Source organism: Urocitellus parryii, chromosome 6 (genome assembly GCF_045843805.1).
Source record: "Urocitellus parryii isolate mUroPar1 chromosome 6, mUroPar1.hap1, whole genome shotgun sequence".
Classification (NCBI taxonomy): domain Eukaryota; kingdom Metazoa; phylum Chordata; class Mammalia; order Rodentia; family Sciuridae; genus Urocitellus; species Urocitellus parryii.
In genome coordinates this window covers 57968947-57982500 of record NC_135536.1, presented here as the reverse complement: position 1 = coordinate 57982500, position 13554 = coordinate 57968947, and the positions used below count along the sequence as shown (strand labels likewise).

At 32.0% G+C, this 13554-nt stretch overlaps 1 protein-coding gene and 1 non-coding gene across 2 annotated transcripts in view; both read left to right on the top strand.

Annotated features, from left to right (window-relative positions):
- Positions 1 to 13554, top strand: part of Mdga2 (MAM domain containing glycosylphosphatidylinositol anchor 2) — a 772336-nt gene that overhangs the window by 265894 nt on the left and 492888 nt on the right. The gene's annotated exons all lie outside the window — the stretch shown is intronic.
- Trnaa-ugc (transfer RNA alanine (anticodon UGC)) lies at positions 10992 to 11065 on the top strand. Its single transcript has one exon. It is a non-coding gene; the product is annotated as a tRNA-Ala (tRNA).

The following is a 13554-nucleotide window of genomic DNA, read 5'->3' as shown; positions in this document are numbered from 1 at the left end:
AAACAACAATAAGTGCTGGAGAGGATGCGGGGAAAAGGGCACTCTTGTTCATTGCTGGTGGGACTGCAAATTGGTGCAGCCAATTTGGAAAGCAGTATGGAGATTTCTTGGAAAGCTGGGAATGGAACCACCATTTGACCCAGCTATTCCCCTTCTCGGTCTATTCCCTAAAGACCTAACAAGAGCATGCTACAGGGACACTGCTACATCGATGTTCATAGCAGCTCAATTCACGATAGCAAGACTGTGGAACCAGCCTAGATGCCCTTCAATAGATGAATGGATAAAAAAAATGTGGCATTTATATACTATGGAGTATTACTCTGCATTAAAAAATGACAAAAATCATAGAATTTGGAGGGAAATGGATGGCATTAGAGCAGATTATGCTAAGTGAAGCTAGTCAATCTTTAAAAAACAAATACCAAATGACTCCTTTGATATAAGGGGAGTAAACAAGGACAGGGTAGGGACGAAGAGCTTGAGAAGAAGATTTACATTAAACAGGGATGAGAGGTGGGAGGGAAAGGGAGTGAGAAGGGAAATTGCATAGAAATGGAAGGCGATCCTCAGGGTTATACAAAATGTCATATAAGAGGAAAGGAGGGGCAAGACAAGATAATACAAATGGAAGAAATGATTTACAGTAGAAGGGGTAGAGAGAGAAAAGGGGAGGGGAGGGGAGGGGAGGGGAGGGGGGATAGTAGAGAATAGGACAGACAGCAGAATACATCAGACACTAGAAAGGCAATATGTCAATCAATGGAAGGGAAACTGATGTGATACAGCAATTTGTATACGGGGTAAAAGCGGGAGTTCATAATCCACGTGAATCAACCGTGTAATATGATGTATTAAGAACTATGTAATGTTATGAACGACCAATAAAAAAAAATAAAAAAATAAAAATAAAAAGTGGTTCTAAAAATAGAGATTCAGTTATTTCTACTACTATCTGAAGATAAGTGAGAATACATGGTAATGTGTAGTCTGCTCATATTTTTTTGTTATTTTAGATTCATTATATATTAAGAGCTGCCATTCGTCGAGACCTGACCATGTGCCAAACATGATTTTAAATACTTTTTATTACACTCATCAATACCAAGTGAAGTAGGAATTAAAAGCCTTATTTTTCAAATGAGGAAAGCAGAACGCTTTCTAAGATGATATACCTCATAGATGGAGCAGGACTGAAGCCAGACAGTTTGCCTTGTGAATTCATTCTCACAAACATTCTGCATTCTGCCACTCTGAGCCATGCTGAGGCTTCTGGGTAATCCCCGTATGCAGGCCACAGTTGTGGATCATTTTATCTATTTTTTTTTTTTTTTTACAAATTGCCAGAGACTAGCTTCAACAGGTATTGATAGTGTTGGTAGTTTTCTCTCCAGTTTTCTTTTTACATGTTTTCCCTCTGCTTCTGTAGCTAATCAGTACCTTTCAACAGGAGTCACATTTTATATTATCATTTCTGGAGACCTCTTTCACCTTGTAATTGTCACTTTGTGCCATTTTTTTTCTGAAATAATTACCATGCTTCTATCTTTGAGGAGTGGTGGCCATTTTGCTGTGAAGCTAATAGTGATTTTAATGTATGTCTCTATTGGCTTCAGATTACCAATCAATGGTTGCATTTTTCTTTGACAGAATCTATCATAATTACTTCTTGTGAAATCAGAATCACTGAAAAGGCTAAAAATGAAATATATATGTTTATAAATTTTTCAAAAAATGACGTTAATGGATGTGATGTGGGTGCCCTTATTTCTTTATGCCATTCTGTGTGATAATCTGCATTCATTATTTTTCCCTCTCATATGCATGTTAATGTTGACAGTTCTGGGATTTGTTGATATTACAAAAATGGCTAAGCAGCTGCCTGTAAATTGATATTATTGCTTTCTTAGGACATCTTAGGTATCATTTGGCCATTATGTTACCAATAATGCTAGCCATTCCTTCCTTCCTTCCTCCATAGAGCGGGAAAGATGACTTCTCTGTTTATAGAATTTAGAGAGAAAAAGTGACAGCATGATAATAGATGGAGAGGAGTGATGGTGGAAGAATTGCATGGATGCTTACTGTCTCTGACTTTGAAATATCTAAAACTTTGAAAGGGAAAAGGAGCTTTAAATTTTCAGTGTCTAATTATAATTAACCATCTCTAAAATAAGAATATTGTGACTCCATTTTAAAAAAGTGACCCCTGTGCTAATCCTAAAAATAATTCTGATTGTTTGAATTTTTAATTTAATATAAAATGCATATGCAAAATGCATGCTAGCTAACATCAGTTTTTCATTTATTTGTCATTTATTTTCATTTATTTATTTTTATTTTTAATTTTATCTAAAGTTACTTTACTATGACTATGGAATGAATGTCAGTCCCTAAGTTTGATAAATGAGACCATTCTTAATGAACTTTGGGACCAGAAACTACCAATGACAAAGTAGATAATTATAGCTATGTAGTTATAACCTTTATGCTTTAACATATAATTTTTTAAAAAAAGATGTAAAACACTTATTAGAAATAAACAGCATATTTATACTTTTAATTGGTTCACACATACTTTCAGATATATATCATAGATATGAAGTGGGTCAGTATTATTTTTTACTAGGGCTTTAGAGGCAGTTCAGTTGCTTTGCCCAGGCTATATAAGCAGCTGATAATAACACAGTTCAGACTTGAAAATATGTCTGCTGACTTCAAGGACAAGGTTTGCTCCCCTTTCAGAAACCCTGGCAAGACAATTTGAAATAGCTGAAGGTATCAGAAGTGTTCCTTTTCTGGTTCCTCCACTGTTGCAGGCTCGGCTATTTTGGTGTTCCCAGGTTGCAAGGTTTCCTGATTAGCTCTGCAGTGTTCTGTTCATCTGGTCCACCCCACTGGGCTTCATACCCTCATCTGTTCAGTGATTTCAATTTGTTTTTACAATATTTTGTTCTCTACTGGAGAGTCTCTAAGTGGGTATATCAGGTGGGATTGAGCCACTGGGAGCTGTATGGGAGTACTGTGGCACCCACCCAAGCAATCAGGAGCAGTGATTTTGATGGCAGTATGTGGTAAAGTTGCCCTCTTGAGCCATACTGCAGAACATAAAAGTATGAAACATGCTAGGTTGGAGAGGAGGGAATGCAAATAATGGAAAACCTGAGAAGTAGTTCCAAGTATAGTCAACACAGTACCAGGAAAATAACAGAAGGGTCAGAACAGGAAAGGAAGAGTGATACAGTGTACAGTTCTGTGATAAATAATCCTAGAAAAATAAATTTGAATAAAAAACTAAAATAGAACCCATGCATTCAATTTCCCCAGAATTTAAGATTATTATGAGGTTTAATAGTATGGGGTTACATTAAACTAATTAAGAAAATATAAGACACCTACTTGGCCTCCTGCAGAACCTTGGAGTCCTCTGGCTCTTAGTGTTTCCCTTGTGGCTCAGCAGCAACTCACATCATGGTAGATTCTCTTGACTCAGTCTTTTGCCTCTCCCAGTGCTACCTAGTATGAGACTCTACTTTACTCGCTGCCCCCTGGGCTTTTTTTATGTTGTTTGCACAATTATCAGATTCTCCTTTTACTAATTTAGAAGCTATGAATATATTTCTTAAATTCAAGTGTATATATGAGACAGTACTTGATTGTATTAGCTCGTTATAATTAATATGGAATACCATTGTGTTCTCTCTCTCTCTCTCTCTCTCTCTCTCTCTCTCTCTCTCTCTCTCTCTCTCTCTCTTGAAAACCACACATAGAGGCTTTCTGCTATGCTGCCTTGTAGCATGCAGTCCCTAGATGACAAAATTTTGTTGTAGGCATTATCAAAATCAGCAGGTCATACAATCCCAAGTAAAGTGCTTCCTACATAAGAAATCCTTAGGAATCTCTGTTCCAATGCATGATGGGATATGAATCATTTGCTTTCTTCACAGAATTGTATTGATCACCTTATTCAGTAATCACCAGTTGGATGCTGTGATGATGAGTCAGTTCATGGACCTTACTGGATGAGTGTCTGATATGTACCACAGAGTCATCCAGTATCTTTTTCTTCAACTGTATCATCTTTAGTCTTATTACTGCTTTGCTTCAACTAAATCACTGTGTTACACACTTTTAATTTCTATATGCTGTGGTTTTGATATGGTTTGTCTAACAAAGGTAGTGGTCCCCAGTGTGGCAGTGTTGAGAGGTGGTGTGGAAACTTTAAGATGTGGGACCAGGGAGACTGCCCTCAGAGGGGTGTGTGGTAGGTAGTTTTACTGGGACCCTAAGCTAGTTTTCCATACAGTAAGTTATCACAAAAGAATAAGACTGACCTCTCCCTGTTCAGTGTGTCTTCTTGTCCTAACATGTGATTCTCCTCACAGTCTCCCATTCTTGTGCCATACACCAAAATGTGACCTAACTGAAGGGATCCTTGGCAGAGCTGATGTCATGCTATTTGGACTTTCCACCCAAAAGTGTGAGCAAAATAAAACTCTTTTTTTTTTTTTATAAAGTGTCCAAGTTCAGATTTTTATTCAGAAATTCTCTTCTCTGCCTTTTAATAGACTACTTTTCTCTGAAAAGCTCTCTTTTTTTCTCCAAAGAAAACTACATGTTTTATCATGCTAATTTGTTTCATTAATGCAACACTCACTCTACTAAAACTTGCCTGCTTGAAATCCAAAGAAATTAACCTTTCCTTTAACTAGAACTTTGTTCATATTCCCTCAGCACTCTTGCTGTTACTCTATATTGTAGAATGTTGATCATTTAAATTAATTCAAGTAATAACAATTTTTATTCTTTAGGAAATTTCATGCTTTACTTCCCTTCTTTTCAGCTGAAGTTGAAAGCACCCCAAGCTTGGGCATTTTAATATTTTTTTGTGCCCTTTATAGTACTTTTAGTTCCCTGTAAAAAGTGCTCAGTAAACTCTTTTATTTATTTATTTATTTATTTTTGTGCCAGAGATTGAATCCAGGGACACTTAATCACTGAGCCACATCCCAAGCCCATTTTTGTATTTTATTTGGAGACAAGGTCTCTTTGAGTTGCTTAGGGCCTCACTAAGTTGCTAAGGCTGGTTTAGTAAACTCTTACAGCAGAGCTAATTACATGGCTTTGCTAGACTGACATGGTACATGTACCATGAGTCTGTTTGGCAGTTTTGAGATATATGATAGTGATGAAGAAATGAGTATAAGAGCATCACTCAGAAATAAAGAGCTGAAGAAAATGAGCAAATATTTCACAAATTTTAAAATTCCCCACTAAGGCGAGAAACAAGAACTAAAATCAAAACAGAACAAAAACAAATAAACAAAAACAAAGAACATAGGGCTTAAAGCTAGCATTGAATGAAAATTATTCCAGAAAATAAATTAATGCTTGTGAGAAATTTGTGTTGTATAAATTATTTTTCACAATTTGAATGAAACAATAAACCTAGATCTGAATTGATCCATATGAATTGTATTACACAATGTAACTTTTTAAAATTAAGTCCTATGTAAAATGGACTTGCAAATGTAAATGATATTTTCCAGAAAAACATGTATGGAAGAAAATTGTGTAATCTGGCCAGCTCCAGCATTGGTTGCATTTTAATTTAATTTAATTTATTTTTTGCAATAACTCTTGGAACTGTTCACATGGATTTTCAAAAATAATTGATCAAAAATACAAACCTTATTAAAATGAAATTGATATGAAATGAAGATTGATGAACATTCCTTGAGACTGAAGCTTTGCAATAAATTGCATTCTCTGTTTAAGGAAAAACACTGAAATAAGAGTTTTCTGTGATTTGAAGATGTTTGGCAGAAATCTTTTCTGTCTTATAAAATGAACAAAATGAAATTTTATTTTCTTCATGATTCAGAAGCATGCATTACATTAAACAAGTTTGTAAATGTAAGTAGAGTTCAGTTAGTCTAGAATGTGAATAGAGAAGAGCAAATCAAGTTTTCCAAATAATTATAGACTACAATGTTCAAGGATACGTTTTTGGAGAGTGATGTTCCTTTTACTTATATTCCACATATAAAACATGCAAATGAATACAAATCACAGGAAGTAATTTCTGAGCACTTCATTAAAATATAAAATTAATCACCTTATAAACTCTAAAAGCCATTATTTTAGAGGTTAGAGAAAGGGAAATACATCTTTAGAATAATTAGAAATATTCTTACAAGGTAGGCAAAAATTTAAATCTGGTTAGTTGTGAGGACTGGGACTAGTAAAATGTCATTTGATAGTTTAATTGGAAAAGCAAATTGAAAAATATCGATAGTCACAGAGTAGGGGAAAACCAAGTAAGAAATAAATATTATTCTTTATGTTTAAGAATGACATTAGAAGACTGGCAGATATAGGAAGAACAAGTTATTTCAAATATCATGAGTACATCAATTTTACTAGTCTGGAAGGAAGATGAGACCAGATTAAGGAGGAATTTGAAGGTCAAGCTAAAGCATTTAGAGTTTATTTGGAAGTTGTTTCTATAACCCAGCATTGAAAACTTCTGAGGAGTGAAGACATGGAATGGGTTTTAGGAAGATAAAGCTGGCAGCAGTGCAATGTTTAGTATAAACTCTAATTCCAGTAGTGATGAAGGATTCATGATTAAGATGAAGTTATAAGCCAAGAAGTTAAGAACAGAAAATTAACTATTATTGAGTGCATTGTTTTTGTAAGAAGCACCATTTGAAACTCCTTATTAAAGGCAGCTAGAAAATAAATAATGAAAAATAAAGAACTAAAAAATAGATACAGTTTTCCTATTTTGTAAGTGAAAAAGTAGCTTTGGAAAAGGTTAAGTAATTGACCAAGTAAATGCTTAAAAATTAGCTGAGCCAGAAAGACAAACTTTATCTGACTTCAAAAATTGAAGCTCTTAATAGTATAGCATAACAAAAAAAATTTGAAAATGTTGGTAAATGATTATCTATGAAGTTATGGGTGGGTGGTCAGATTAAAAAAGAAAAAAGAAAAAAAACAGAATCAAAGTTAACTGTGCCTGAGAGTAAGCACACTTGCACAAGTAATTGGTTTTATATTTAATCCATCTCAACATCTAATAATATATTGGTTTAGGTATAAATTTTGGAAGATATATCACTACAAACACTAGATTGGAAAAAGAAGGATCACAAATATTTTAAATTCTAAATAACTTTTATCAAGAAGAAATTTGCAGGAAGCTGAAGAAGCAAATCCAGCATTTTCTTGCTCTGGTATAAACCCTAAGTTGACCTGTCAGAGAGTTTGAACTTAGATGATACATGTTAGATGTTAGAAAACATCTATGGCTGCCATTCATTGATGACAACCACATTTGTCAAATTTTAGACTGAAAATAGATATGCATGCTGTAATTTAAATCCCTCCTGCAGTAAAAATATGTAGTAAATATTAATAAATCAAATATCAGATAAAGAATATCAGAACCCCTGCCCAGAGTGAAAATTGGGATATTAATTTTACATGCGTTTTATTGTCTGACAATCTTACACATAAAGAACAGAGTAAAGATCTAAAAATTGAGAAGAAACACATTTGCTCAGAAATTGCTGAGATATTGATCTCACAATGTGTCAGCATTAAGATGAGGTGTATTGTTCTTGAGAACTCAGACCTTCTCTTAAATGAGATTTATTCTTTTCCTTTTGTTTAGATGCATTTTTGAGGGGGGGGAGGCGTACCAAGGATTTAACTCAGGGGCACTCAACTACTGAGCCACATGCCAACCCTTTTTTATATTTTATTTAGAAACAGGTTCTCAAGAAGCTGCTTAGCACCTCACTTTTGTGGAGGCTGGCTGTGTCTCAGCTTCCTGAGCCACTGGGATTACAGGCATATTTAATGACCTTTACTATCAAATATAATCAATGAGGACATATATTTTACCTTATTAACTTTAGTATTACATATAAAACATATTACCTCATAGTACCAAATATGGTATTCATATTGACTCCCATTTATAAACTGCTTAAAATGTCATATTGGTTTATAACAAAGTTTAGAATTTTTCTCAACCACATGATATTGAGGGAAAAAATGTTGACATTTAAATGAAAGTTTCTAACTCAACAAGAAATTTCACTTACACGCAGTACCTTAATCTTGTCTGGTATCAGATTATAATGTGTTTAGTGTCATGAACATAACATTTAAAAATTAATTTGTTTTGAAGACAATTTACATGTTCCAAAACATGGTCATTTTGTTTTTTTCCCCCTGTTTTATTAATATATCATTCTGTATCATACAATTCATGTAATTAAAAAGTATACATCAATTTTTGTTTACTATGTTCACAAGGTTTTGCAGGTATCCCAAAAACCTAGTTTTAGGACCCCTTTCCCCCTACACATGTCAAAAAAAGTAAAGAATCCCCTCATCTAGCAGTGACTGACCACTCTTTATCTGACCTCCACTGCCATAGTCAACCACTAGTCTACTCTCTATAGTCTTGCCTTTTCTGGACAATTCATATCAGGAATTATGCACCATGTAATCTTTTGTGACTACCTTCTTTTATAATATGTTCAGGGTTCATTAATGTATCATGTATTAGTACTTCATTTTTTAAACCAAATAATGCTCCATTATATGGTTATGCCAAAATTTTCTATCCTTTCATGAGTAGATAGGTATTTAATTGTTTCTACCTATGGACTATCATAGATAATGATGCTATGAATATTTATTAATGAGATTTTGTGTACATGTATGCTTTCATTTCTTTTGGATATATACCTAGTAGCATTAATATTTTTAACTGGTATATTGGGATGTATTTATGAACTTTATCAATTACTAATCTTAAATTTTTCAAAATGTCAAATTTTTTTCAGAAGCAATGAAGTGAATTAGTGTTGATGTATTTGAAGAATGAAATTCATAACCTTCCCTATCTTTACTTCATTAGATCCTCCAAATAGTCAAAAGTTTATCATTCTCAATCTTATTCCATTTTTGCATGCTTAAAAACATATAAAACATGTATAAGAACTTTACAAATACAAATTTAATGTACACATGCATATGAGGCTTGCATGACTTATATAAATGGAATCATGCTGATATTCGTATTTCTCTGAAATGCAAATTATTTTTCTCATTTAAAAATATATCATGAGTATTCCTCCAAGCCAAAAGATATAGCTTTGTGTTATTCTTTCAATGATACAACATTCCATAACATTACTCTAACAAAATTTGTATATACATTTGTTTGTCATTGGATATTTAATTTTAGTTATTTTCTCTCCAAATCTTTTGTGAGTACAAAGCTATAATAATTATCCGTATACACATGTTGATTATAAATAATACAATTTCTATGGGCTACATTCCCCAAAGCAAGATGACTTAGTATTAATTCTTAATTTTAATATAGGTTGCTAAAATTATTTTTTAAAAGTACGTAGTAACTCATACTTCAACCAGCAATTCAAGAATAATTATTACATACTCTGTCACCAGCACTGGATATAGTAAATCTTTTTAAATTTCCCAATTTTATGTGTATTTCATTATTGATTTAATTTGCATTTATCTGACTAGAAATGAAAGACAATATCTTTTCACATGTTGATTAGCAATTTAAATTTCTTCTGTGAATTGCTAATTCTCTCTATTCTCCTTTTTCTTTAATTTTAATTTTTTATTTTTTAAATTAGTTGTTCAAAACATTACAAAGCACTTGACATATCATATTTCATACATTTGATTCAAGTGGGTTATGAACTCCCAGTTTTACCCTGTATACAGATTATAGAATCACATCAATTACACATCCCCTATTCTCCTTTTTCTATCAAGTCTGTTTTCTTTAGACAATTTATTGGAACTCATTAAACATTAAGAACATTTACAGTTATCATTTGTATTGTAAGTATTTTACAATTGATATTTGACTTTGTGTTTATTGTCTTCTACCTATAAATTGTTTATAACATACTCAAATGTATCCATTCTTTTTCCTTTCAGTCAATGCTATGTGTTTAGGAAGCAATTTTCTTCCTGCTAGTGATAGAAATACTTTCATATTTTTTCTTTCTTAAATGCATTTAAACAAATATTATGTTCATGCAAAAGTACATATTATTTCTATTGCATTCACTAGTACTACTGGTGTTAATGTAATGTTTAGCATTTTCTTCATGAATCCCTTTATAAATATTACATACTATATAAAATTTCAAATATTTTATAAAATGAAATGTTACTTTAAAATGAGTATTGAAAATTTTTAGTGTGTGTGATACACATTTAATTTAAAACACAAAAGTTACTTTAAGCATTATTAAGTATAAAAAGAAAAACAATGCTAAGATATTTTTATTAAAAAGAGACAAATCTGATTCATATGACACTTTGACATAAAACATCTCAATTTATAAACCTAGAAATTATTTTGGTGCATTTTATTTATTTGCACTTTCAATGACAATGGAATCTAATATTCTTCCAACTGTAAAATCTTTAAGCCTATGGAAAATTTGAGACCTGTGGATCTCTGGAAATTACTTTTTTGGGATGAGAGAATTGCAGGGACATTACCACTTCAGAAACTTTCGCATTACCATTCTTGATATTTTTAACTGAAGCTGTGCTTTCCTTGATTCTATTCAGAATATTAAAATGTGCCTGGGGTTAAATGATTAATTAATATTAATATTTTATTAGAAAATATATTAAATTGTCTTAAATACAACTCACAGAGTCAGTACATTAATTTAGACAACTAGGAGATATTGGTTCTTCCAAATAAGAAACTTGGGTATGTATTTGAGACTTTAAACAGTGCCTTTAGGTTCTTAAATTTTATACTAACATTTAGTTTTTCCCTTCATTTTACTGGAAAGATAAGTATTTGAAATGGCTTATGCATACTTTTTAAAAATATCATAACTTTTGCTCAAATAATAAAATCTCTTAAACAAAACTCCCTATAAAAATACAATGGCCTTAGCTGGGGATATAGCTTAGTTGGTAGAGTGCTTGCCTTGCATGCAAGGGGTTCTGGGTTCAATCCCCAGCACCACAAAAAGAAAAAAAAATCCCATGTCCTTCTCAAAAACACCGAAAGAACCACAAAATAGCATCAACAATAACACCCCCTAAAACCATTCATGTCCTATCTGTGACTTGACACAGAAATTTGTTTGAGAGAATTAATGAATCCCCTACTTTTCAGGTTATTTCAAATATAAAATTATGATTATTTTATATGACTCATTTTCACCCATTTTATTCTGGTGTCTTGCAAAAACTTTTCAAATCAAGTATTTTAAAATTCTTTTTGTGCTGTCTACTGGATATAGAGTATATCTCTGACTCTTGATGAATTTGTAATGAACTTGGAGACATCAAATGTAAGTTCCAAATGGTATTAAGTTGAAAAATAGGAGAAAAAATGTAAAGAAAGTTGTTAGGTGTTATAACATCATCTATGAAAAGTAGAAATACAGAAAAGGATGCAGCATTTGAAATTTGATAGTCATTGAAAACTTAAAGCAAGTACATGATTTGCATTCTGAGCTTTTTTACTTAAGGGGTAGTTTACACAGCCGCTAACAGCAGAGCTAAAGGAAAGAATTGGAAATGAATAACAGTTATGCTTAGAAGTTGGGTAGTAGATATTTGAGACTAAGGGTTTACAAAATTATTGATTTTTATAGGTTTCACAAGAGGATGAATATTTCAATAACATTAAACAGTTTGAATTATATACAATATATACTAAACTTTTTAGGTGACCACTGCATTCTTCAAATTTCTACATGTTTATCATTTAAAATAAAATATGACACATTTTTCATAATTTTTTACTGAATGACCAAACTCAAAAATCTAACACACATGAATACACATACACACATTAAATGGACCCATAAAGAAGCAATTCAGATAGAGGTCTCCAATCAACTCTTATGCTTTTTAAGACATAGGGAAAATTTTATTTTGCCCACAGTATACTTTATTTGGTCTATAGTGAACTACCTATAATTTATCCTTTATTTGCTAAAACACAAAAGTTTAATTATCTAATCAGCTTTTCATAACAGTGACCCTTTGTCACCCATCCTACGCATCTCCTCTCTATCCACAAGTGTTTTGTCCTTTTACTCTATTGTTTTTTCTTCCCCCTTCTTCAAAGCATTTGCCAACATATCATTAGAGTAGATAATTTTTAAGTTTATTTTCCCTCTCCCTGGAGAGTAAATATCATGAGAGCAAAGGCTTTGTTTCACCACTGGATCTTATCCCCAAGAGTATGAAGCTCATGATAATGGGGAATAACCATTGAATGCACTATCAAAGGATTGAATTCTTTATACATTGAGTGATGTTGAGAAAATAAGGTTACACTTGGAAAAAATGAAATTCAAAAAGAGTAAGGCTCTTACCAATGTCATATTTCAAACTAAATGCCAGAATTATTAAAGTGTTTTTAAAAATATGATTATGAAATAGAATAAGGAATCACATTTTGGACATTAAATAATAGAAATTCTCACAAAAGTTCTAATACTAAATATATGAAAGCCTGCATACCCAAACATACTATAAACAAATTAAAAACTAAGTACCTATCTGATGTAAATATGTCCTATAAATATATAAAAGTGATAATATTCTTAAATAAAATTAGTTTTACAAATCATGAAAAATATTCAGTCTATCCAAATGAGTAATCTAAATATTAGGTACAAGTCTTTAAAATCCCTAAAGGCAATAAAGATGACCACTATATGTATGGAAAAAATATTATATCTTATTTGTCATGAAGTCAAGTGAAAATAAAACCTTATTGAGCACCTTTTTTGTCTGTCATTATGACAGTGTTTTGAGAAGATTGTGAGAAAACTGAGCTCTAATACATTGCTGTGAGATGATGAATTTCTACATTTTAAGAAAGGAAATTGGAAATAGTGTCAAGCTTAAAAAATATTCTTACCGTTTTGGTCAGGTACTTTCAATTCCAGAATCAATTGAAGGAAATTTTTGGAGAAGTGGAAAATAATTGTATACATAAAGTCTTCCTCAATGCACTACTTTTTAAGGTTACAAAAGTGTTAAAATATGGACTGAAATTACTTAGCAATAATAATCGTCGGGAGACAATTACATACCATAATACACAAATAAGCAGTTTTTGAAAATGAAACTATTTGGGGACTTTTACTATTACTGGAATTTTTTCATGATCTAATATGATGTGGGAAAATAACTGCAATTCAAAACTATGTATCCCCCATTTTATCTGACTACTCATTTAACTACCTACCTACTTTTCTAAGCATTATATAGATCACAGATAAAACCATGAATTTTAATATTTATCTCTGAATAATGTCATTGCCCATTGATTTTTTTTACATTTTCTTTTATGATTTGTAGAATCAAGATTAGTCTGTGTTGGGTATATACTATGCTTATACTCTAGAAAAGAATTAGTAAATGTTACTTAAAATGTGTATACTATACATTATGCTGCATATTATATTTTGGATGTGAGGTGTCCCGCAAAAT